Source organism: Protopterus annectens, chromosome 2.part1 (genome assembly GCF_019279795.1).
Source record: "Protopterus annectens isolate FY-2018-M chromosome 2.part1, PAN1.0, whole genome shotgun sequence".
In the NCBI taxonomy this organism is placed as follows: Eukaryota; Metazoa; Chordata; order Ceratodontiformes; family Protopteridae; genus Protopterus; species Protopterus annectens.
The window spans coordinates 1,703,545,652-1,703,569,327 of NC_056729.1; the positions used below are offsets into that span (position 1 = coordinate 1,703,545,652).

A 23,676-nucleotide genomic window follows, 5' to 3' on the forward strand; every position below is an offset into this window, starting at 1 on the left:
CCCAATGTTGTGCGACCCTGGAGTTGATATATATATAGTTAGGGGGGTGTGGGGGTACAGCCCCCCCCCTATTTTCGTTTAATACATGACAGATTCAACAAAAACTACACATTTTAAACGAATACAGTGCCCCCCACACCCCCCAACTATATATATATCAACTCCAGGGTCGCACAACATTGGGGAGGGGGGCAATTCCCTGTTAAGTGCCTTGAATACTGGTTGTCGACCAAATGGTCTGTCGATCTTCTAAGGTAGACCCAGATATATATATATATATATATGTGTGTGTGTGTGTGTGTGTGTGTGTGTATGTATGTATATATATATATATATATATATATATACATATTTTATATGTGTGTGTGTGTGTGTGTATGTATGTATATATATATATATATATATATATATATATATATATATATATATATATATATATATATATATATATATACAATGTATATATATTTGTAAATACACAAACACATATATTGATTGGTAGAGACAAGTGTGTACTTATAGATAGAAGTGTGCGTGTGTGTGTGTGTAGACCTATATTATATATATAACCATCATCAACCCCCTTTTTCCCATTTTCTATATGGGGTTGCAGTGTCACGTCAGCAGTCGCCATCCCTCTGTCTATTCAGTGATGCTGTCTTGTCTTCTTCAACACTCATGCCTTAATGTTGCAGGTATTCACTCACACAATCCATTCACCTCTTTGCTGAGCACCATTGTTTCCTCTTGCTTGCTTCCTGCCTGTCCCAAATACTCTTTACCAGATTGTGCCCAAACCATAGTAATCTGTTCTTTTTGACATTTTCTGCAAGTGCAGTTACTTTGGCTTCTGTCGTGTCATTATTTCAACTGCCCTACAGTGTGCACCCTACCACCCATCTCAGGCACTTCATCACCTCTAGCTTCCACAACTGGCCTGCCTTTACTGCTCAGGTTTCTGCACCAAACACACTGTTTTGTACACCCTACTGTTCAGCTTCTTTTGTATTCTTCTGTCATATACTACAGCTGATACTCTATGCCATTTGGCTGCAGCTCCTCTGATTCTAGTTTGACCTCCTCATTCAGACTTCCCTTCTCCTCAACCACCCCTCCCAGATATCTGAAACTGTTAATTTGTTCCACTATTTTCACTTTTTTCTCAAGTCTCCACTTCTTCTGAACTTCACCATCTGCTGCTGTTACAACAGCCTTATCTGTACTCCGTTTCATCCCATGTGCCTTTAGTTTTGTATTCCCTTCCCCTATTCTTTGGTGAAGTTCCTCCTCAGAGTCTGTAATGCTACACTGTTTGCATACAGCAACTTTGTTGACTTGTCCACTGATGTAGTCCATCACTAGTATGAATAACAGTGGGCTTAGAGCTGAAGCCTGGTACACACCCACTCCCACTGGGAACGCTTCTTTGAGACCAAACACTGTGTTCTTGAATCATTGGGTCCTTGTAATTAGCTTGTACTAACTAGTTCTTCCAATATTTCTGGGACTTCGAACCAACCGCAAGAGTGCCCAAATCAGCTTTATTAAGACTTTGTCATATGCTTTCTCCAAGTCTAAGAATGCCCAGTTGGACTCTTTCCTCATCTCTAGCTTCTTCTGTCTGTCTCACTGCAAACATCAGATCAATTGTGCTGCATCCTGATCTGAATCCAAACTGCTCATCTCCCATCTTACTTTCTGTAACTCTGCATATTCGTTTATCAATCAACCTGTCCAGAACTTTCATTTAATATGACAGGAGTTTTGATATCTGTACAGCCTACAGTTGTGAATGTCCTCTTTGTTCTTCAACACCAAGTATGCTTATTTTCCGGATACGCCTTTCTCTCCACACTGCTATGACTACCCTCAGGAAGCATTTCTTCCCTATCTCACCCAGCATCTTTATCACATCTGCTCTGACCTTATCTAAGTCTGCTGCTTTCCATGACTTCATTTTCCTTAGTACTGTTCTTACTTCTTCTCTGGTGGACTCTTCTCTCATTGTAGGCCGTGTCTGGGGCAGTACAGCTTCTGTCATATTTTCTTCATTCAGAAGCTCTGGAACTACCCCTTCCATCTATCTTTGATGTCCTATGGACTGGTGAGCAGATTGATGCTGGCATCTCTTATGAAGGGTGTCTGACTATCTATTTTTATTTATTTTACATTTGTTGACCAACTGGATGCATTTGTCCAACTGGATACATGTCCATTTTCAGTAGAAGCCCAGCGAGATAAGCTCTATTCAGCTAAGTACATTACGAAATAATAATAACAATCGTAAAAACTAATGAATTACAAGAAGGTAGACAATAATAATATACAAGAAGGTATCTTATAACAATATAGTAACAAAAACATTTTACATGCATAACTGCATACAACATATGTTTGCATTATTACAAGTGAATAACAGTATTTACAGGTATAAAACAAAGAATATTTCAGTCAGTAGAAAGCTTAATAGTAATCACAGAGAAAGCTAGCAGGAGATTCATGTTGAGTGGGTTAGGTGAGAGCACAAGATTTTAAGTAACTTTCACATTCTGCAGTCCAAGCGTAAAAGTAGCAAATGTCTGCATGGTGGGTAGTTTTCAAGTTCTACAGTCCAGGAGAGACAGAAGCATATATACACAAGGTAGAGGAGATTTTTGAGGGTTTATACTATGGTATAGATATCCAGAGAGACTAGGCTAGGAGTAGCATTCAGTAAGCTAGTGGCCCAACTAACTGAGGTCAGTAGAAGTAGTATGGGCAGAGGCCTAAAAAGATAGTGAGTAAGAGCATGGAACGCAGGAGGTTATTAGTCAGGGTTAGAACATGGACAAAGCCATTGAGTTTAAGGAATGTTTTTAGTTGCTTCTTGAAAAGTGTTGTTGAAGAAAGAGATGTTAGTTCACCGGGAATCCTGTTGCAAATTTTTCCCACAGAGTTTGAGAAAAGACAGTCACCTGATCTGTTATTGGCTTTATGGGTGGCCACTAGTAATTTGTTAGCAGAGAGTAGGGTTGTAAGATTTTTGTATGGGGAGATAAGGCTGCTGAGTATTGGTGTATTACTGGGATGGTGCAAGATCTTTTGGGTGATAGTGAGTTGCTAAAGTAGAAGCTGATTTTGCAGTTCATGCCATCCTAACTGTTTGATATTTAGACAATGGTGGGTTCTAAATGGGGAGCCAGTGGCAAATCTGGCAATGTTACAATAGGTGGTTGACAGTTTGTTCAGATTACTTTTGGATAGATTGGTATAAATGGGGGAGGCATATAGCAGGGTAGAGATAATATGAGTGTGGGCGATGGTAGTTCTAACTAAAGGAGTAAGGAAATGTTTAATCCTGTACAGGGAACCTAGTTTTCTATTAACTGATTTTAATGGTTAAGTTAGTGTAAATCGAAGTTCAGGTTATGGTCAATTGTGACACCTAAGAGTTTAGTGGTCACATCTGGTGCTATGAGAGTGCCATTATTGGATTTAACTGTGAAATTTATAGGGGAAGATTTCTGTGAGGGAGTGAACAGGAGTAATTTAGTTTTTTTAGGGTAAAGGAGGAGACAACATTGGAGGAACCAGCTTTCTACTAAGTTGAATACTTTTTGGGTGATGGACTGGAGTTCAGCAGACGAGGCAGCGCTACAGATTAATGTGGAATCATCTGCATATTGTATGCAGGTGGCTTGAGGAAGGTTAGCATTTAGATAGTTTAATGAAGACAGAGAAAAGGAGAGGTCCTAAAATGGAGCCTTGTGGGACACCAAGGGTAATAGGGAGGTGTGTGGATAAGTTATTGTCCCAGAGGACTGCTTGTTATCTGTTTTCTAGGTAGGACTTGAACCATTTCACTGCTTGGGGGCCCAATGAAAATGATTTAAGTATATTTAGAACTAACTGATAGGTGACCATATTGAAGGCTTTGGAGAGGTCAATAAAGAGTGCAGAGGAAAGCAAGCTGTTATTTTGTTTTTTATTAATACAGTTAGAAAAGGATAAGAGTGCAGTAGTAGTACTATGGAATGGCCTAAAGCCATGCTGACAGTTAGCTGATAGGTTATTTTGGAGAAGATGATCAAGTAGTTGCCGGTGGATAGATTTTTCCATGATTTTAGCTAATGGAGAGATCTAATCTACTTTATCTTTTTGTCTTTGCCTTGCAACCTGATAAGAGTATGTTTGTCCCATCTACTGACTCTTTCTAGAAACTCTTGGAGCACCTCTGATGCCTTGTTCTTTGCTATTGCAACTGCTCTGTTAGCCAACCAGTATTCCTTCTTAGTCTGGTCCATCTTTTCTGCCTCCCCCCTTTCCTGCACTCCTTTCTTTTGATGACTCCTGGACTTCTGCATTCCACCACCAGCTCTCCTTATGTACCTTATTTCCATACCTGGCTTAGCCACATATTTGTCCTGTAGTCCTCATACATGCTGTTTCAAGTTGCTGCCATTCTTCTTCAACTCCAGCTATTTTCTCCTCTTCTTGAGGTGCTAGAGTCCTGAGTAATTCCTTGAATTGTTTTGTTTTTCTCTCCAGTCAACTTTCAGGTCTTCAGTCTGGTCTTTGTTGACCTCAGAATCTTCTCTGATCACTGCTTGCAGCTGATTGTGACAACCAGTGGTTTATGCCGTAGGCTGATTCTTTCACTGGGTATGACTTTGCAATAGCTGATTCTACCCCCAGTGCCCTTTCCTTACTAGGAGGATATCTACTGAGTTGCATGTTGGCCACTCCTGTATGTGATCTTGTAACTGTCTCTTTCTGAACCATGTGTTTGCTACTATCAAACCATTTGCTAGACAGAAGTCTAGAATGGCCTTTCCTCCTTTATTCCTGCTGCCCCACTCATGTGGGCCCCAGCAGTTCATATATCCTGTGTAGTTTGTTCCGATATGTGCATTCAAGTCAGCCATTATTAATAGCAATTCCTGTTGTCTTGCTTGATCTAGTAGGTTATCTGAATGCACTCTCTTTTCTTCACTATCATAATGCTGCTGTGGGGCAGAGGCTAAGATTATGCATACTGACCTATCATTAGGCTGGAGTCTGACTGCCTTGACTTTTGTCACTAATTCTGATGACAGTCTTCATTGTCTCCTGAAGCTTCTCCCTTACTACATTTCACACACAATTTCTAGCCTGTCCTCCTCCTGAGTAATATATTCTGCATCCCAAGCCAAGTGGCTTTGCTGCACTGCCCTTTCATCATGTCTGCTGGATGCATAGGATGTCCAGCCTCCTCCTTACCATCATGTCATCTGCTTCCTGTCAGTGAACCCACACTGACTGTAGTAACTATTAGTTTATGTTTAGCAGGTCAATTGTTTTTTATGTCCAGCTTTCGCTGAACAGCGCTATCCCTGGTAACCCAAGGTGGGCAACTGGACACCTGCCAGCCATTAGCTTGTTGACCTAGGTCTGCTGGGCTTTATGGCAGGCACACCCTAGCCAATAGGGGCACATACACCACTCCCACCATTAGTATGGGTCCGTAGGCCGGGTCCACAACCCACGTATCGCCGGCAAATACCCATGCCCATTTGTCAACACAACCAGTCACTTAGAGACATATTTTATACCATTGAGTGGCTAACCCTGCTACTGCACCCAGACTGTGATCTATGTTCTCCTATCACAAGGATACTGTGCACCACAGTTGACACCCAAAGTGGTTGGTTTATACAACTTTTCCCCTTAAAGAGCATGATGTAGACTCTGTAATGCTGCCCACAGCTCCATTCTATGGTGAATTTGAGATGAAAGCACTTGGCATGTTTTTTGGAGCTAGGAGGAACTCAATAGAGATTCAGGGAGAACGTGCAAACTCCTCCTAACAGGCATTGGCTGGAGGTTAGGATCTAACCTTGTACCTTGTGCTTGGGATTATGCCATTTGGTATAGATGGATAGATAGACAGACAGATGTAGTCCACAACATCGAACAGCTGAAATATCAATATTCCAAATGTCAACGTGCTTCTGAGCACACGTCGAGGATTAATGAAGGAGCAAGCAAAGTAACAAGTATAGTTTCTGTAAGGTGGGGGAGACCCAGTGCACCTTCCAACAGCCCGTGTCAGTTACCTATACTAACTCCAAGATTACAGAGTCCCTGGGGAAAAGAGATATTCTCCTTTCCCCAGGGATTGTCACTCTCAAACACCTGTCGACTAAGTAGATAGACAAAAATTGTTGACAAAACACGTTATGCTGTGTAGTACTACTTGTATACACACACACGCACTCGCACTCACTCTCATATAGATAAAATGTATGTTGAGAGAGCATAAGAATAAACCCAAACTGCACACCTCTGTGGTCATGTCATAGTATATCTTCTGGAAAAAGAAAATTTAAACACACAGACATGCACATATGAGTAGTAGGAACACAAAATCCAGCAGTTTTATTGCTCTAAAGAAACCAGAACATGTGACTGCGTCATCAATTCTTAATGCAAGACTTCCTCAGATTTTTAAATATTATCTCAAGCATTTTCAGGTGTTTCATACATTTTCACTTTCACTTAATGCAGTTTAACTGTATGCTCTATTTTCTGTGTGTACTACTGTACAAAAGTGTACTGTGCAAAAGTTGCATTGTAAGCCGTTGCTTTGTATTTGAATTGACCTTCTTTGTCTATATTGTAAATGCAACCATTTTTGACTAAAACTATACTGAGAAGAAATTGGTCTGTATGCTCTTTGCTTGTATGTGAATCAGTGTTTATTGTAAATGATTGAATCCTGTTGCCTGCATTTGTAAAAACAATTTTTACAGATGCAGGTAACAGGATTCAATCATTTACATAAACACTGATTCACATACATTTTACAAATGCAGGCAACAGGATTCAATCATTTACATAAACACTGATTCACATACAAGCAAAGAGCATACAGACCAATTTCTTCTCAGTATAGTTTTAGTCAAAAATGGTTGCAGAAACTGCGGTGGTGGTGCTGCGGTAGCGTTGTCGCCTCACAGTTAGACGTTGCACGTTCGATTCTCAGAGCGTCTTCTGTGTGCCGACATGCGTGAATGGGCATTCCTTCGTTGAAGGTTGTGCGTTAGGCCCGGCAAGCCAGCATGTAAAAATCTACTGCCAATCATTAGCAGACCGGAGTTCCGCTGTGGCGACCCCTAACCGGGAAAAGCCGAAAGACATGTTGGTTCTTGGCAGAGAGGCTGGGTTGTGGCTGAAAAGTGTCTTAGGACCAGTCTGCTAACCTGGGTTCTTGGCTCTCCTACCATCCCTGTTGTATCTACTTTGGCAGTTGCGATTGAGCAGTACACATTTGCATAGCTGATCACTTATAGGTAAATTTTACCTTTTTTGTTTTTCTACTGCTTAGTCTTTTTTTTTTTTTTTTTGTGTGAGTCCCTCCTTGAAACTTGCCACCTTGGCTTCCTGTCATATAGTTTCCTTTCTGCTTTACTGGCTAAGTACCATTCCATACCCTTTAGGTTCTTTTTTTAATGTTACCAGGCTTACTGAAATCCAGGTAATCTACATCAATATCATTCACCTTATTCGTACCTGAGGTGACCCTGCCAAGTTGGATTAGTAAGATGTCTGCTGTATGAAATAATGCTGGTCACTGAGAAATTAATTCACATTCAGGTACTCACCAGCTTGCCCTACAGATTGTTTTCCATATATTTGCTTGAGATGAAAGTGAAACGGCTACTCATTACTACATACACTCATGAGCAAGACAGTTACCATTGTCAGCCTTTAGAGTTGATAACAGGATGTCCATCCTCAGTAACAACAGGATTAATGTCATGTCATAGGCATTAGGACCTCTTGGCCAGACTGCTAATCACTCTTCCCATATGCCATAATGCAACACGGTGCCAAGTCTCTCCAGGTCTTGTTTGCTATTCATCACCTCAAGCAGAGAAAAAATAGGCACAGTCTGAAAGTTTATATTTTGACTAAAATGTTTTTCAAGAGGGAGTAAAAAAAATAGTTGGTTTCTTTTCTCCTGTACTTAATCATCTACTTTCACTTTCACATGTTTACGGTTCTTTTTGTATACAAATGTCTTCAAAGGAGATAGGGTTGGATCTTAGTTCAAAAGAAAACCTCTTTCTTTAAACCAAGAACATTTATTCCAAATGTGAGCCTAGGAAGGAGGAGGAGGATTTCTTCCACAGTTGTGCATACCCAGTATGTGTATTGTTTGAGTGATGGTATAGTTTTTCATCTGCATCATCCAATTCCCATTGTTCTGTAACAGGACTCCCTTCTTCCTTAAACCAAGGACAAGAGATTTGACTTCTTATTCTCCACCTTTTTCAATGACTTGTCAGGTCTCTCTAGCCTCTGTATCCAGCACTTATAAACCTGTAATTAAGATTTCTGTCAGAGTAATTGATAGTTTATCACTAACCGTCAAGCTTGCTCTTTTGAAGGTTGCTTCCCCTGACTTATGAAAGTCATGGCAGATATATTCAGATCTAGTTCCTCTCCTGGCTTTCCTATCATAGGCTACAGCTGTTTAGAAGCAGCCATGTTTTCGACTCAGTGCAGACAGTTTGTGTCCCCTCACCTGTGTTACCTGGAGAGTACAAGACTTCAATAACCTTTTCACCCCATCCTCTGGGATCTGCACTGCATTCATTGGTTTCTTATCCCAAAACTCTAGGTTGCTGTCTCCATCCCTAACATGGTAATCATTTCCATTGTTGGGGCTTGTCTCAGTGCTGTATGTTATTGATCTTAATGCTGTGTGGTATGGTATTAAAGCATCTGGCATCAGTGATTCCCTTGATAAAAAAGCTTACATTGATTCGGTCAAAGCAAATGATGGCTTCAGTGCTGATGTCAGAGTCTCCGACATGATGTCTGCCCTGGCCTTTATGACAGCTGTGTTGTTGCCAGGGTGGTTAACCTTGAGATATTTGGCTCAGGTGATGATTGTGTCAGTGCAGTTTTGGGTACAGACTCTGACATTGAGACAGGCTGACACTTGATTTCCTTCAGCGCCATGCACTCCACATCCAGGGCCAAGACCTTTGTCACTTGACAATCCTGCCTCTGAGTTCTTCGCCTTCTAACCAGTCATATCTCAGCAGGGAAGAGGGACTACAGCATGCTCTGGAGCCTTCCCAGAATAAGTATGTTGTGGGCCTCCTCTTCCTTTTGAGCCCCCTATCAGAAGAGGCCCAGAAAAGTCCTACACAAATCAAAATACCTTGACTTCCTTGTGTAGTCATTTGTGTTTGGTATGGATGATGAAGGGGGTGCCAACTCCATTATTTTTTACCATCCCAGAGCCTAAGTTTAAGGAATGTTTAAAGGTGATGAGGCAACAGGGAGATGATCCTTTGCTCTGCCCTCAGGGGAAATTTTGAAACCAATTAGATTTACCTAGCAAATCTCCTGGCTGGTGCTTTTTTTTTTTGTGCAGATCGCATATACAGGAAGTCAGTCAAGAGGTGTCTGATTCCTTTTTGTTTGCAGGATGAACAGCAGTTGCCTGGAGCTCTGTCACATTTAAATTTAAATGTGAGAAAAATCTTTTAAACAAGTAAAGCAACTTTTTGTCATATTTGTTTAGCTTAAATGATTTTTTCCACATTTAAGCTAGTTAATTTGCAGCACTGAATGCCATAAATTCAGTAAAATTATCAGACTATATTACCCCCACTCGAAAAGTCCCTTTGCCATCATTTACCATAACATCTAACAATGGCACCATAATTTCCCCAGAACCTACTACTAAACTATTAGATGTAATAGTCGACAATAACCTTAAGTTTGATGCCCACATCGCTTGAACCATTAAAACAGTCAATAGGAAACTCTGCCCCTTATATAGGATTAAGTCATTCCTAACCCCAACTGCTAGGACAGTGATTGCCCGTACACATTTACTATCAATCTTTCTTTAGGCCTCCCCAATTTATACAAACCTAAGTAAATCTGACTTCAGGAAACTCAATTGCTGCTATAATAATATTGCCAGATTTGCCATAGGTTCAGCATATAGAACACACCCCTGTCTTAACCTACGATCGCTAGGCTGGCTAGAGTTACCCTCTCAACTTCACTATAACCAATTAGTAGTTGCTCACAAGTCCTCTACTAGCCAGAAAGCACGCCCATACTCAAAAATATAATCACCCCCTAGAGTAACCTAAAAACACTCCGCTCTTCTAATAAAATGCTAGTACAAACTGTTAAAGCCAATAACTTAGCTGGTGAATCATTATTTTCCAACTCTGTTGGCAGAATCTGGAACCTGCTCCCCGATGAACTGACAGCAGTCCACTCCATAACCCAATTTAAAACGTCTCTCAAAACACACCGAAAAATTCACTGGTTGTGCCCCTGTACAAACCCAGACTAACCTACTCACTATTCACTTTGTATTACTATATTCCCTGGCTACTTGTAGAAACTGTCTTATAATAAGTCTGAAACATCAGCTGTCTCACTTCTAATGTATTGTACTACTGAATTATATGCTAATTTGCTCAACTTTGTACTACTAAAAATGTGTGTTCTAGTATGAGAATTAATAATTGTAAAGTTTTTATGTATGTATACCAACAAATCTGGAACATGTATCTATATGCAATTGTATAAAAAACTATAACTGTTAAGTCTTCTGTATCTATGTACATGTGGAGCTTTTCTCCCTGGGCCTCTGCTGAAAATGGACCTGTATCCAGTCGGACTTTCCTGGTTAACAAATGTAAAAATGAATAAATAAATACATACATAAGAATAATGATGCGAGGTGTGACAGGGTAGCTCATACAACTAGTGCTGAAGCCATGGACCAGAATACATTGAGATCTAAGTTACAGCTGTGAATGAATTACTACTCTCAATTCTAACATAGTTATATGACTATCTTCAGTTTCATTTTCTGCCATTTCATCTTCACTCTCTCTCTATTTTTATTCCATCTTTCTTCAAATACATATACTCTATCATCTACCTTCTTCTAGTTAATATAGACAGATAATCATCTACCAGTATTTTTATGTTTATATTATCTGATTAAGCTTAATGTTGTACACAGTTTGTAGAACATCTGCATTGTTTGACTATTATTTTACTGTCTATAAATATCTAAATTGTTATGACTTTGGAGCTTTTCTTCCCATGCCTCATCTTAAAAAGGGTGTCTTTTTCATGCCTAATTAGAATATCCTGGTAAAAAAAAATGCAGTAAATAAATAAATAAAACATACTACCAGAACAGCTTGAGTAAACCTTGACATGATGATCCTTGTGTCATCTATATCACATTTTCTGGCCTTATTAAGAGTGGCTAGTGTGGGCTGGGATTCCCAAGCCTGATAATTTGATAAATGCATAGGCTGCAGGAAAGGCTTCCATGTCTCTGAGCCATACTGCTCATCCCCTATCCAGTGAGCCCTGAAAAGTGACAGATTTGGGAAGTGAGTGTCCCTTTTTCTGCTACATATGCCATGTAGAAGCTAAACTGGGCTGTCATATGGTGGATTTTGAGTGAGATATGGTTACCCAATGGGCTACTCGAGGATAATTATTTTCTTTATTTATTATTTTCTTAATAACAACAAACCTTGTCCTTCTACATACTGTTACTTACATCTTCTTGAATCTCATTAATGTGACTACTTTTGTACTAATATATTGTATATAATCAGTTGCCTTCTTTTTCGTATATTATGTATTGAAACTGCATTTTGTGTTGTACTACTTATACCTGCATATTTTGCATGGTTATGAACTTCTGACCTCTTTGATTATTTTCTCTACTGTACCTGCAATGTGCATTGTTTACATTAATTTTTGTATATATGATTTTGTTTTTGTTTCATCGGAGCTCATATCCCCGGGCCTGTACTGAAAATGGACATATATCCAGTTAGACTAGCCCTGTCAACAAATGTAAAATAAAGAAATAAATTAAAAATAACCCCAAGCATCTCTGATAATGAGTAACTTCAGGTTACATACCCTTTATAATGGTACAGAGGGAGGTGCTGAAGCTGGTGGATTTGGTATAGCATTTTGCTGGCAAACGTCACTCTAGTTAGTGGACTTTGCCAAGGGCACTAAGGAAGCCATCAAGGGTTTCCTTTTTCAGGTTTATGTATTGTTGGACAGGAAGTTAAACATCACATTGAAAGTATGGAAAAGGAAGCTGACTATTACAGATGTGTGTGCTAAGTTTCAAACTCCCGTGCACTTTCTGTAGACTGCAGACAAGCCAATATTGTATGTATGTATGAATTTATTTTACATTTGTTTACTGGGAATGTCTGACTTGACACGAGTCCTTTTTCAGCAGAGGCCCAGGGAGAAAAGCTCCACATAGATATAAAGTGAGCAATACAGTTGAATTAAACATCATACTTTAGCTTAAGAGTACATTGAGGATAATTCAAATACTTTATGTGTATGTGGTTTTGGCTTGACAAATAGCCCTTAAATTAGCAAGAGGCAGATGGGATGAAGCACATTTCCCATTGTGACTTCTAGCAGGATTGTTGGCCCAAGAGCAAGGGTGAGTGGTGCTCCAATGGAGGCCACAGTGTGTCCAAAGGGAAGCTGCTGCAATCTGAAGCGTTGCCCAACTGTTCCACTCTGGAAGCAATTGAGGATTGTCTGCCTTGATAGCACATAGCTTGGGCATCATTCACCAAGGGCAGGTGGGTAAGGATGATAATGTGTAGAGGATAGAAGATTTCCTTTAAAGCCCACCATGTCCCACTATCACTACCCCTGCCTTACATCCACCCCATCAGAAATATTATGCAATGCAAAAGGTATCCAACCTCTTGGGAGAAAGAGCCATTCAAAGAGGTCCCACCAGACCAGAAAGCATTAATATTAGTATACCAGTTCTTATAATGGTTAAGGTCTTCACTTGTTGTGCACAAGATACAATGTTCGATCGTGACCTCCAGTCATTGCCAGTATGGAGTTTGCATGTTCTTCCTTGATGTTCTTCGTGTTTCACTGTTGCAGTCATTACATTTTGGTAATCTGCTGGCAGTTTGCCCTCAGTCGGCCTGAATAACAAAGTCTTGGGTCCTGCGTCGGTTGTGGTCTCCTCTTCCATGACGTCAGGTCGTCAGAGGTATAAAACATGCAGCAGATGCCATTTTAATCTGTCTTTCTTGCCGCGCGGTGCCCGAAGCAGAAGTAGTTCACAAGTGCCGGACGGCCGATTCCAGAAATTTTCGTTTTCAAGTTTCAGAACCAAAGTCTTCAAACTAAAGCTAAGTACCGAGTTGGGGAAACTTTTTCTTGCTCCTTACTGATGTCAGTAAAAGTTAATAATTGCATTACTTGTGGGAAGCAAATACCTCATGAGGATTTTCATTTGTACTGTATTCTTGCCTAGGCCCTGATCACAATATGCCTTGCTGTCGGTTTTGTGCTAAATTTAACCAGCGCACTATTAAGCGTTGGTATATTTTTGCTTCGAAATATTTTGGTTCAAGATTCAACTACCCTGAAATGTCACTGGTTAAAAATCCGACTACCGGAGTTCACAAAAAAATGCAAGGAAAAAGACAGATACAGACCATCGAAGTCCAAAACCAACGACAAAGCTTCTCCTAAGCCAGTCGCCGGTTCGCCGGTACTCAGTGTGGCGCTTTCACAGCCCCTGATACCCGCTACTTTTGAGTCGCAGGCCTCTACCGAGACCCATTCGAAATCCGGTATGCCACGAGATTCGCAAAGTATTGAACCCGAGGATGTCTCTCCCTTGGCTGGGTCTGGAGCTGCTGAGCAGGCACCGGCTTCTGATGGTGTTTTCAGGCCTCAACATTTTTATATTAAACCGACGCCATCAACAAAGGCAAGGTCAAAAACAACTTCTGTGTCTAAAAAACCGATGCATGAGCCACGTGCTCAGGCCCCTATGACTAAAAAACAAATTATCAAAATGGCTGATAATTTAATTACCTTGATCAGGGGTTCCCAACCCCCCCCTCCCTGCTAAGAGGCGTAGGCAAGGCACTGATTATGAATCTTCAGATCAGGTTTCCATTTCTTCTGATTCCTCTTCTGATCAGGAATTTTCAATTCCACCTTATGAGGATTCTGATGCAGAGGAATCCATCCCATCTGCATCTCCTCCTGAGGATTACTCTTGGAGAGACTTTGCATACTTTAAGGGAACATTTTCATTGGGAGAGTCAAGACTTCTCTGATTCAAAAAAGAGGCTTAGAGATTTCCTTCTTCTTCCTCAGCTTAGGCCTTTGGCAATACCTCCTGTATTAGACATTGTTGATGTGTTCTCGGAATCAAGCATGGCTCCTGATTCCCTGCCTCCAGCTCCTAGTAAGCCAGACAGATATTACAAGGTTCCTGACTCCCACAAATTTCTTTTCAAAAATCTTGCTGCTGATCCTGAGACTATTTCTCAGGGTCCCAAGGGTGTAAAGGCTTCTACAGCCAAAAATCCTACCCCTTCTGATAGAGATAACAGAGCGCTGGATAGAGGGGGTAAGAAGGTTTATATGTCTGCAGCCTTGGCAATCGGGGCTTTAAACTGCCAGTTTCATATGCTTAAATATGAACAGCATGTTACGGGCTTACTGAAACAGAAAATGATGTTGATTTCTGATTGTGTGGAAAATAAAGAGTTACAGGATTTATTGCATTCAGCAGAACAGGTTGGAAAGCATACTTTGCAATGTGGTTTTGATTCCTTGGCGGCCTCTTGTAGGGCTACCGTCACTGGATCTGTGATAAGAAGGCATGCCTGGCTCAAGGAGCAAAATCTGCCTGATCATGTTAAAGCTAAATTGTTGGATGCCCCTTTGCAGCATGATACTCTGTTTGGTAATAAGGCAGAAGAGGTTTTAAAGAAAATGGAAGACAAAGCTAAATCTATGCAAACTGTAAAAGATTTCTTGCAAGTGCAGCCACCCAGGTTCAGTAGGCACTGGCCTACTAAAAATTGGTCCTTTCCTGTGTCCAACAGAGCCACTCAGGGCAAACCCAGGCGCTCAAAAGGCTCCAGATATCAATCAAAGGGATCTTACAGGTCAAAGCAATAGGGTGCCTCCACCTCCAAATCTGGAGGTAACGAAGCACAACCCTACAGTAAGCAGTCTCAATGACTTTCTTCTACCATCTCCAAGCACTTATCTTTTGGCAGCCTCTTTGGGGGGAAAACTGGCACGTCATGCTCAAAATTGGCAGTTAATTACCCAGGACAAGTGGGTATTACACATAGTATCCCAGGGGTACAGATTTCATTTCCATACTTTGCCATTTCTAAACGGATGGCCGGATCTGCCACAAAACCAGTGGGCAGAGGCCCAGAAACAAGTCATGTCCCTCATGGATATGGGAGCTATTCAACCGGTACCAGAAAAAGAAGGACAAGGATTTTATTCAAGACTTTTCCTGGTACCCAGAAAAGACAATTCATGGCGTCCAATACTGGACTTATCGATTCTGAACACGTTCCTGGACATTCCAGAATTCAAAATGCTGACTTTGCAACAGCTACTGCCTATGCTAGGCGAGAATGTTTAGTTAGTAACTCTAGACTTAAAAGAGGCATACCTGCATATCCCAATAAGGGAATCTTGCAGAAGATACCTCCGCTTCAAAGCAGGTTTTTTGCATTACCAATTCTCTGCACTGCCCTTTGGCTTATCTACTGTGCCCAGGGTCTTTACAAAGTGCCTGGCACCAGTAATTGCATTCTGCAGACAAAGAAACATTCAAATTTATCCTTATCTGGACGACTGTCTCATTCAGGCAGAGGACAAGGACACTCTTCTTCAACATCTGGCATTTGTAAAAGAGCTTCTAGCATGCCTAGGGTACACCATAAACAAAAAGAAATCACAGCTGGTACCCTCTCAGATAATTACAGTCCTGGGTGCAAGCTTGAATACAACTACCCAGATGGCTTACCTCACGCCAGACAAACAAAGACAATTGACAACATACTTCAAACAAATGGCAACAAAAACCAGTTATCTGCAAGACAAATTCTGCAGGCTTTGGAGTTCATGGCATCCTGCATTCTACTAATTCCATATGCCAGACTGCATATGAGGAAACTTCAATGGTACCTAAAAAGTTTATGGAGTCAACATCGTCACAGCCTAGAAACAATGATTCCTCTCATTTTCTGCCTACAACAGGAGTTTCTTTGGTGGGCAGAGACATATCACCAGAACAAGGGACCGTCATTCACTCTATCCCCTGCCACCCAAACCCTAACTACAGAGGCATCATACTATGCTTGGGGGCCCACCTGGCAGGGAGATGCATTCAGGGCAAATGGAGCCCAAACCAAATGCATCTGGATATCAACCAGAAAGAAATGCTAGCTGTTCAGAATACCCTGACAGCCTTCAAGGACTTATTTCATCCAGGACAACTACTGATAAAGACGGACAACACCACAGTTATGTGGTACATAAACAAGCAGGGGGTACCCATTCATACCCCCTTTGCAGACTAGCCATGGCCTTGTGGAACACAGCCTTGACTTACCAAATACATCTTCAAGCTCAATTCCTGCCAGGAAAGCAAAATACTCTGGCAGACGACCTAAGCAGAAGTCTTATGGACCCGCACGAATGGAAACTGGATCCACAAATCTTCAGCATGTTAACACAGAAATGGGGGAGCCCAGACATAGATCTATTTGCCTCTCCCCAAAACTATCAGTTGGAGAACTTCTGCACAAGAACTCATCACAAAAAAAGCATGGAAAGTGGATGCTCTATCCTTCAGCTGGAAAAACCTATCAGTCTATGCCTTTCCCCCTCTGCCTCTACTCTCCAAGGTCTTACTAAAGTCAGACAGGAAAAAACAAAAATGATTCTAATTGCTCCGGACTGGCCTCTCCAACACTGGTACCTGCTTCTAAGGAATATGTCGCACCTTCCTCCGTGGTACTTGCCTCAAACACCTCATCTACTGTCTCAGCAGAACTATCAAATTCTGCACACTCCGCTCCAAACTCTGAATCTTGCAGCATGGCTAATCAACTAATTATTCAAGCCACATCTCTCAGTAAACCTGTGATGGATGTCATTTTGGAAGCCAGAAGGCCTAGTACTAGAAAATCTTATGCTGATAAATGGAAGAGATTCTGTGCTTGGAACCAAGCACAAGGAAATAGACACAGCAAAGCCTAATATGCCTCAGATTTTACAATACTTAACTGAGACTCTTGACAAGGGCCTATCTTTTTCTTCAATAAAAATCCATGCCTCTGCCATCTTGGCTCATTACAACACAGAGCCTCCCCTCTTTTCTCATCCACTGCTAAAACAGTATCTCAGAGGGGCCGAAAATTTAAGGCCTCCCAGGAGAACACAGACTCCTGCATGGGACCTCAATTTTGTGCTGGAAAAACTCACCCTGCCTCCTTTTGAATCAGCAGCTACTGCGGATATAAAATTTCTATCTTGGAAGACAGCTTTTCTTTTGACAGTTACTTCAGCTAGAAGGGTTTCAGCACTACAGGCTCTCATGGCAGTGGAGCCTTTCATTATATCTTACCCGGACAGGGTGGCCCTCAGGACCAATTCTTCTTTTATGCCTAAGGTGGTATCCAGTGTGGCTCTTAACCAGACCATTCACCTGCCAACTTTTTTCCCAAATCCGCAGAACAAGGGGGATCAGATTCTGCATTCATTGGATGTACACAGACAACTAAGATTCTACTTAAACAGGACAAAATCTCTAGGAAAGTCTGAGCAACTACTGGTAGCATTTGCTGCAGGATCAGAGGGGAAGGCTATATCAAAGCAGACTATTTCTAAATGGATAAGCCACTGCATTCATTTCTGCTATTTGCACCATGGTAAACCTGTGCCCAAGGGGATCAGATCCCATTCCACCAGGGCTGTCTCTACTTCAGCAGCTTTTCTCAGAGGGGTCCCAACCAAAGACATTCTAGAAGCTGCTACTTGAAGCTCTGTTCATACTTTCACAAAGCATTATCATTTACCTCTCTTCTCTAAATCCAGGACAGGCTTTGCCACTGCAGTCCTGCAGGGCCTTATAGCTGCTCCTAATGCTGTTTAGTTCCATTCTCCCATCCATAGATTTGGGATTCTACCTAAATGGAATGACTGCAACAGTGAAACACGAAGAACATAGTACAGTTGTGTACACTTACCATAAATGTAGATGTTCAAGTGTATTCACTGTTGCAGTCCGTGTTACCCACCCGCCATCCCCCATTCTATACCTTTTCTTTCCTTCACTGTACTCAGAAGCCTTTGTGGTTTATTTGCTTTTAGTTGAAGGTAAATTTTATGTTTTTAAGGTGCATTTTTATATTTACAGTTTATTTATATATTTTTGCTCCACATTTGGGGGGCACCTGACATCTGGGGCAAGAAAAACTGATTAAAATGGCGTCGGCTGCATGTTTTATACCCCTGACGACCTGACGTCATGGAAGAGGAGACAGCAACTGACGCAGGACCCAAGACTGAGGGCAACCTGCCAGCAGATTACCCAAATGTAATGACTGCAACAGTGAATACACTCAAACATCTACATTTATGCTAAGTGTACACAACTGTACTGTCTCTCTAGGGTTCGTCTCACCTCCCAAAAACATGTTGAGTCTTTCTACCCCAAACTCCTCCAAGAATGGAGCTGTGGGCAGCAGCACAGACTCTAGTTGGTGCCCTAGAGGGGTTAGAGTTGTATAGACCAGCCACTTTAGGCAGCAGTTGTGGTGAGCAGTAGTTTCAAGATAGGAGAACATGGATTACAGACTGCACACCGTGTCAGGGCTAGCCACTTGTTAATTAATGTCACCAAAAAATGGACATGGGTATTTGCTGGTGATAAGTGAGTTGAGTACCCGGCCTACTCCAACCTTCACCAGGGACCCATGCTAATGGTGGGAGGGGTGCATGTGCCCTATTGGCCAGTGTGTGCCTGCCATAAAGCCCAGCAATTCTGGGTCAATAAGCTACTGGCTGGTCAGTGTCCAGTTGCCCAGTTTGGATTACCTGTGATAGATGTGTTGAGCAAAAGTTGGATGTAAAACAATCAATCTGCCAAACATTAATTAAGAATTGCTGTACTGAATGTAGGTACACTGACAGGACACAGCTTGGAAGTGGATGACATGATAGTAAGCAGGAAGCTGAACATACTATGTATCCAGGAGACAAGATGGAAGGGCAGTGCAGCAAAGTCACTTGGGTTAGGGTCCAGAGTCTATTACACAGGAGAAGGACAAACTAGAAATTGTGTCGGACAGGCTTCAGAAGACAATGAGGTATGTCATCAGAATTACTGATGCACTGGAATCTGATTGCCATGAGTCTAAGGATGGGGTAATATTCATAATCTCAGTATGTGCCCCACAGCAAGGTTGTGAAGGTGAAGAAAGAGTGCATTCAGACAGCAGTCATAGCATCTACTAGATGAAGCAGGACAACATGAATTGGTGTTGAGAATGTGTGGCCTGACTGCACTTCTCAGGACAGTTAGAGCAGGATATGAGGACTGTCTTGGTCCACATGGGTGGGGCAACAGAAATAAAGGAGAAGCCATTCTAGACAGCAAATGACTTTACGGTGGCTAACACATGCTTTAATAGAAGAGATAGTCAGAAAATTACTTAGAGTGCCCAAAGTGCAACACAGATAGACTTCCTCCTAGTAAGGAAAGGGCAGTGGGATAGAATCAACTATTATAAAGTCATCCCTAATGAAGCAGTCAGCCCACAGCATAAACCACTGTTTGCCACGACTGACTGTATGTAATGTGAGGAAAGGCTGTAAGGTCAACGGGGACTAGGCTGAAGACCTGGAAGTTGGCTTGAGAGGGAGCACAAGAGTTCAAGGAATTACTCAGGGATGTAGCACCTTAGGAAGAAGAAGAAATAAAGTTGAAGAAGGCAGATGTTCTTCTTGTTTCACTGTTGCAGTCATCACATGTGGGTTATCTGCTTGCAGTAGCCCTCAGTCAGCCTGATTAACAAAGTCTTGGGTCCTGCATCAGTTGCTGTCCCTTTTTCTGTGACGTTGGGTCATCAGGGGTATAAAACATGCAGCCAACGCCATTACATTAGTCTTTTTTGCCGTGCGGTGCCTGAAGCAGAAGCAGTTCGCAAGTGCTGGTCGGCCGACTCCTGAAATTTTTGTTTGAGTTTCAGAACCGAAGTTTTCACCTAAAAGCCAAGTACCCCTAGGTCCAAAGCTGCCGACAGCGCTTCTCCTAAGCCAGTTGCCAGTTCATCGATACTCAGTGAGGTGTGTTCGCAGCCCCCTGATACCCACTACTTAAGATTCGCAGGCCTCTACTGAGACCCATTTGGAGTCCAGTATGCCGTGAGATGCTTCAATTGTGGAACCTGCGGATGTCTCTACCTTGGATTGGTCCTGAGCCACAGTGCAGGCACCAGCTTCTGAGGGTGTATTCAGGCCTACTGACTTGTGTATTAAACTGACCACCATCTTCTTCTTCAAGGCCTAAAACTCGTACCATGCCTAGAAAACTGACGCCCAGACTGCATGGTCAGGCCTCTATGCCTAAAAAACAAATGATAAGAATGGCTGAAGATCTTATTACTTTAATCGGGGAAGCCAGCCTTCCCCCTCTGAGACCTAGGACTGAGTTTGCTTATGATACTTCTGACCAGGATTCTGAATTTTCTGTTTCCTCTGATGACCAGGATTTACCCTTATCTACCTATGAGAATTCTGACGCTGAGGACTCTATTCCCTCTGCTTCTCCCCCATAGGATTTCTCTTTTGGTGAAACCTTGCATACTCTCGGGGATCATTTTTGTTGGGAAGGTCAGGATTTCTCTGATTCTAAAAAGAGGCCTAGGGATTTCTTACTACTGCCCCAGCACAGGCCTTTACCCATACCTCCTGTACTAGACATTGTTGATGATGCCTTTTCGGAATCTAGCTTGGCCCCTGACTCTTTACCTCCTGCTCCCAGAAAACCTGACAGATGTTACAGGGTCCCTGACTCTCACAAGTTCCTTTTTAAAAATCCTACTGCGGACCCTGAGACCATTTCACAGGGACCTAAGGGCATTAAGGCTACTACTGCCAAAAATCCTACCCCCTCTGATAGAGACTCCAGGGCGCTGGACAGATGGGGTAAGAAGGTATACACTTCTGCAACTTTGGCCATTAGGGCTTTAAACTGCCAGTTTCATATGTTAAAGTATCAGCAGCATATTAGTGGATTGCTTAAACAGAAAATTATGTTGATTCCTGATTGTGCTGAAAATAAGGATATACAGGATTTACTGCACTCAGCTGAACAAGTTGGAAAACATACTTTGCAATGTGGTTTTGATTCACTAGAGGCATCTTGTAGGGCTGCTCTAACTGGGTCTGTGCTTAGAAGGCATGCTTGGCTTAAGGAGCAATCCTTGCCAGATCATGTTAAAGCGAAATTACTGGATGCTCCCTTAAACCAGGACCACCTGTTTGGCAACAAGACAGAAGAAGTTCTTAAAAAGATGGAGGAAAAAGCAAAATCTATGCAAACTGCTAAAGATTTTTTACAAGTACAACCTCCAAGGTTTAGTAGGCATTGGCCTTCCAAGAATTGGTCCTTTCCTCCCTCTTCCAGACCTTCTCAGTCCAAACCCAGATCCAGCCGAGCTCCCCTCTACTTCCAAATCTGGGAGTACTAAAACTCCCCCTATGGTAAACTGTCTCAATGACTTCTTTTTAAAACTTCCAAGCACTTCTCAACTAACTGCCCGTTTGGGGGGAAAGATTGCTCTTCATGCAAAGAACTGGGAACTCATTACCCAGGACAAATGGGTTCTAAATATTGTGTCCCAGGGATACAGATTTCACTTCCACACATTACCAACACCAAGTGAACGGTCAGATCTACCCCCAAATCAGAGGGCAGAGGCCCAAAAGCAAGCACTTTCTCTCTTAAGCATGGGGACTATTCAAATGGTACCAGAAGAGGAAAAGGGACAAGGTTTCTACTCCAGACTTTTCCTGGTACCCAGAAAAGACAGTTCATGGCGTCCTATCCTGGACCTGTCTACTCTAAACACCTTTTTGGTGATTCCAAAATTCAAGATGCTGACTCTTCACCAGTTGCTCACTATGCCAGGCAAAGTCGCCTGCTTGGCAACACTAGATTTAAAGGAAGCATACCTGCACATCCCAATCTGAGAATCTTGCAGAAGATACCTACGCTTCAAAGCAGGCTACATGCACTATCAGTTCTCTGCACTGCCCTTTGGCTTATCTACTGCGCCCAGGATATTCACAAAGTGCCTAGTTCCAGTCATTGCATTTTACAGGCAAAGAAGTTTTCAAATATACCCATACCTGGATGATTGCTTAATTCAAGCAGAAAGCCAGGACATACTTTTGAATCATCTGGCCTTTGTACAAAGGGTGCTAAGTTGTCTGGGGTACACCATAAACAAAACAAAATCACACCTGGTACCCTGTCAACTTCCCAGATGGCTGTCCTCACGCCAGAGAAACAAATTCATTTGACAACCTACTTCAAACAAGTGGCCACAAAAACCCTGCTATCTGCAAGGCAAATGCTACAAGTCTTGGGGTTCATGGCCTCCTGCATTCTTCTAATTCCATATGCAAGACTGCATATGAGGAAACTACAATGGTATCTAAAAAGCCTATGGTGTCAACATTCTCAGGATCTAGAAGCTATGATTCCTAACATACCTTGCCTACACCTAGAGTTTCTTTGGTGGGCAGAGGCCTGCCACCAAAACAAGGGACTACCATTCACACTACCCCGTGCTGACCAATCCGTAACAGACTGTGCATGGGGAGCTCACCTGGCAGGGAAGTGCATTCAGGGCAAATGGAACCCAAATCAAATACACCTGCATATCAATCAAAAAGAAATGTTAGCTGTACAGAATGCTCTGACAGCCTTCAAAGACCACATTCTTCCAGGACAATTAATGGTAAAGACGGACAATACCACTGTTATGTGGTACATAAACAAGCAGATGGGTACACATTCTTGCCCCCTCTGCAGACTAGCCATGGCATTGTGGAACACAGCCCTGAGCTACCAAGTGCATCTACAAGCTCAATTCCTGCCAGGAAAACTAAATACACTGGCAGACGAACTAAGCGGAAACCTCATAGACCCTCATGAGTGGAAACTGGAACCGAGGATTTTCAACATGTTGACAAGCAAATGGGGGAGCCCAGATATAGACCTGTTTGCCTTCCCCCAGAACTATCAATTGGACAAATTTTGCACAAGGGCTCCCCACAAACAAGCATGGAAAGCGGATGCTCTGTCCTTCAGCTGGAAAAACCTATCAGTTTATGCCTTTCCTCCTCTGCCTCTGCTCTCCAAAGTACTACTAAAGATCAAACAAGACAAACCAAGGACGATTTTGATTGCACCAGACTGGCCACACCAACACTGGTACCCCCTCTTGCACAGTGTGTCACTGTTAGCCCCATGGCACCTGCCCCAGACTCCTACCCTATTGTCTCAGTAGTAGAACCAGATCCTGCACCCTCAGCTTCAAACACTGAACCTAGCAGCCTGGCTAATTACCTAATCCCTCCTTTACCATCCCTCAGTAAACCAGTGATGGATATCATTTTAGATGCAACGTTACAATACTTAACTGAGATGCTTCACAGGGGCATGTCTTTCTCCTCAATCAAAATTCATGCCTCAGCCATTTCAGCTCATTGTGGCACAGAACCTCCCCTCTT

General features: G+C 42.2%; 1 protein-coding gene across 2 annotated transcripts in view; it reads left to right on the forward strand.

The window, feature by feature from the left end:
• CENPS (centromere protein S) overlaps window positions 1-23,676 on the forward strand; it is a 769,124-nt gene that overhangs the window by 219,045 nt on the left and 526,403 nt on the right. The window lies entirely within an intron of this gene.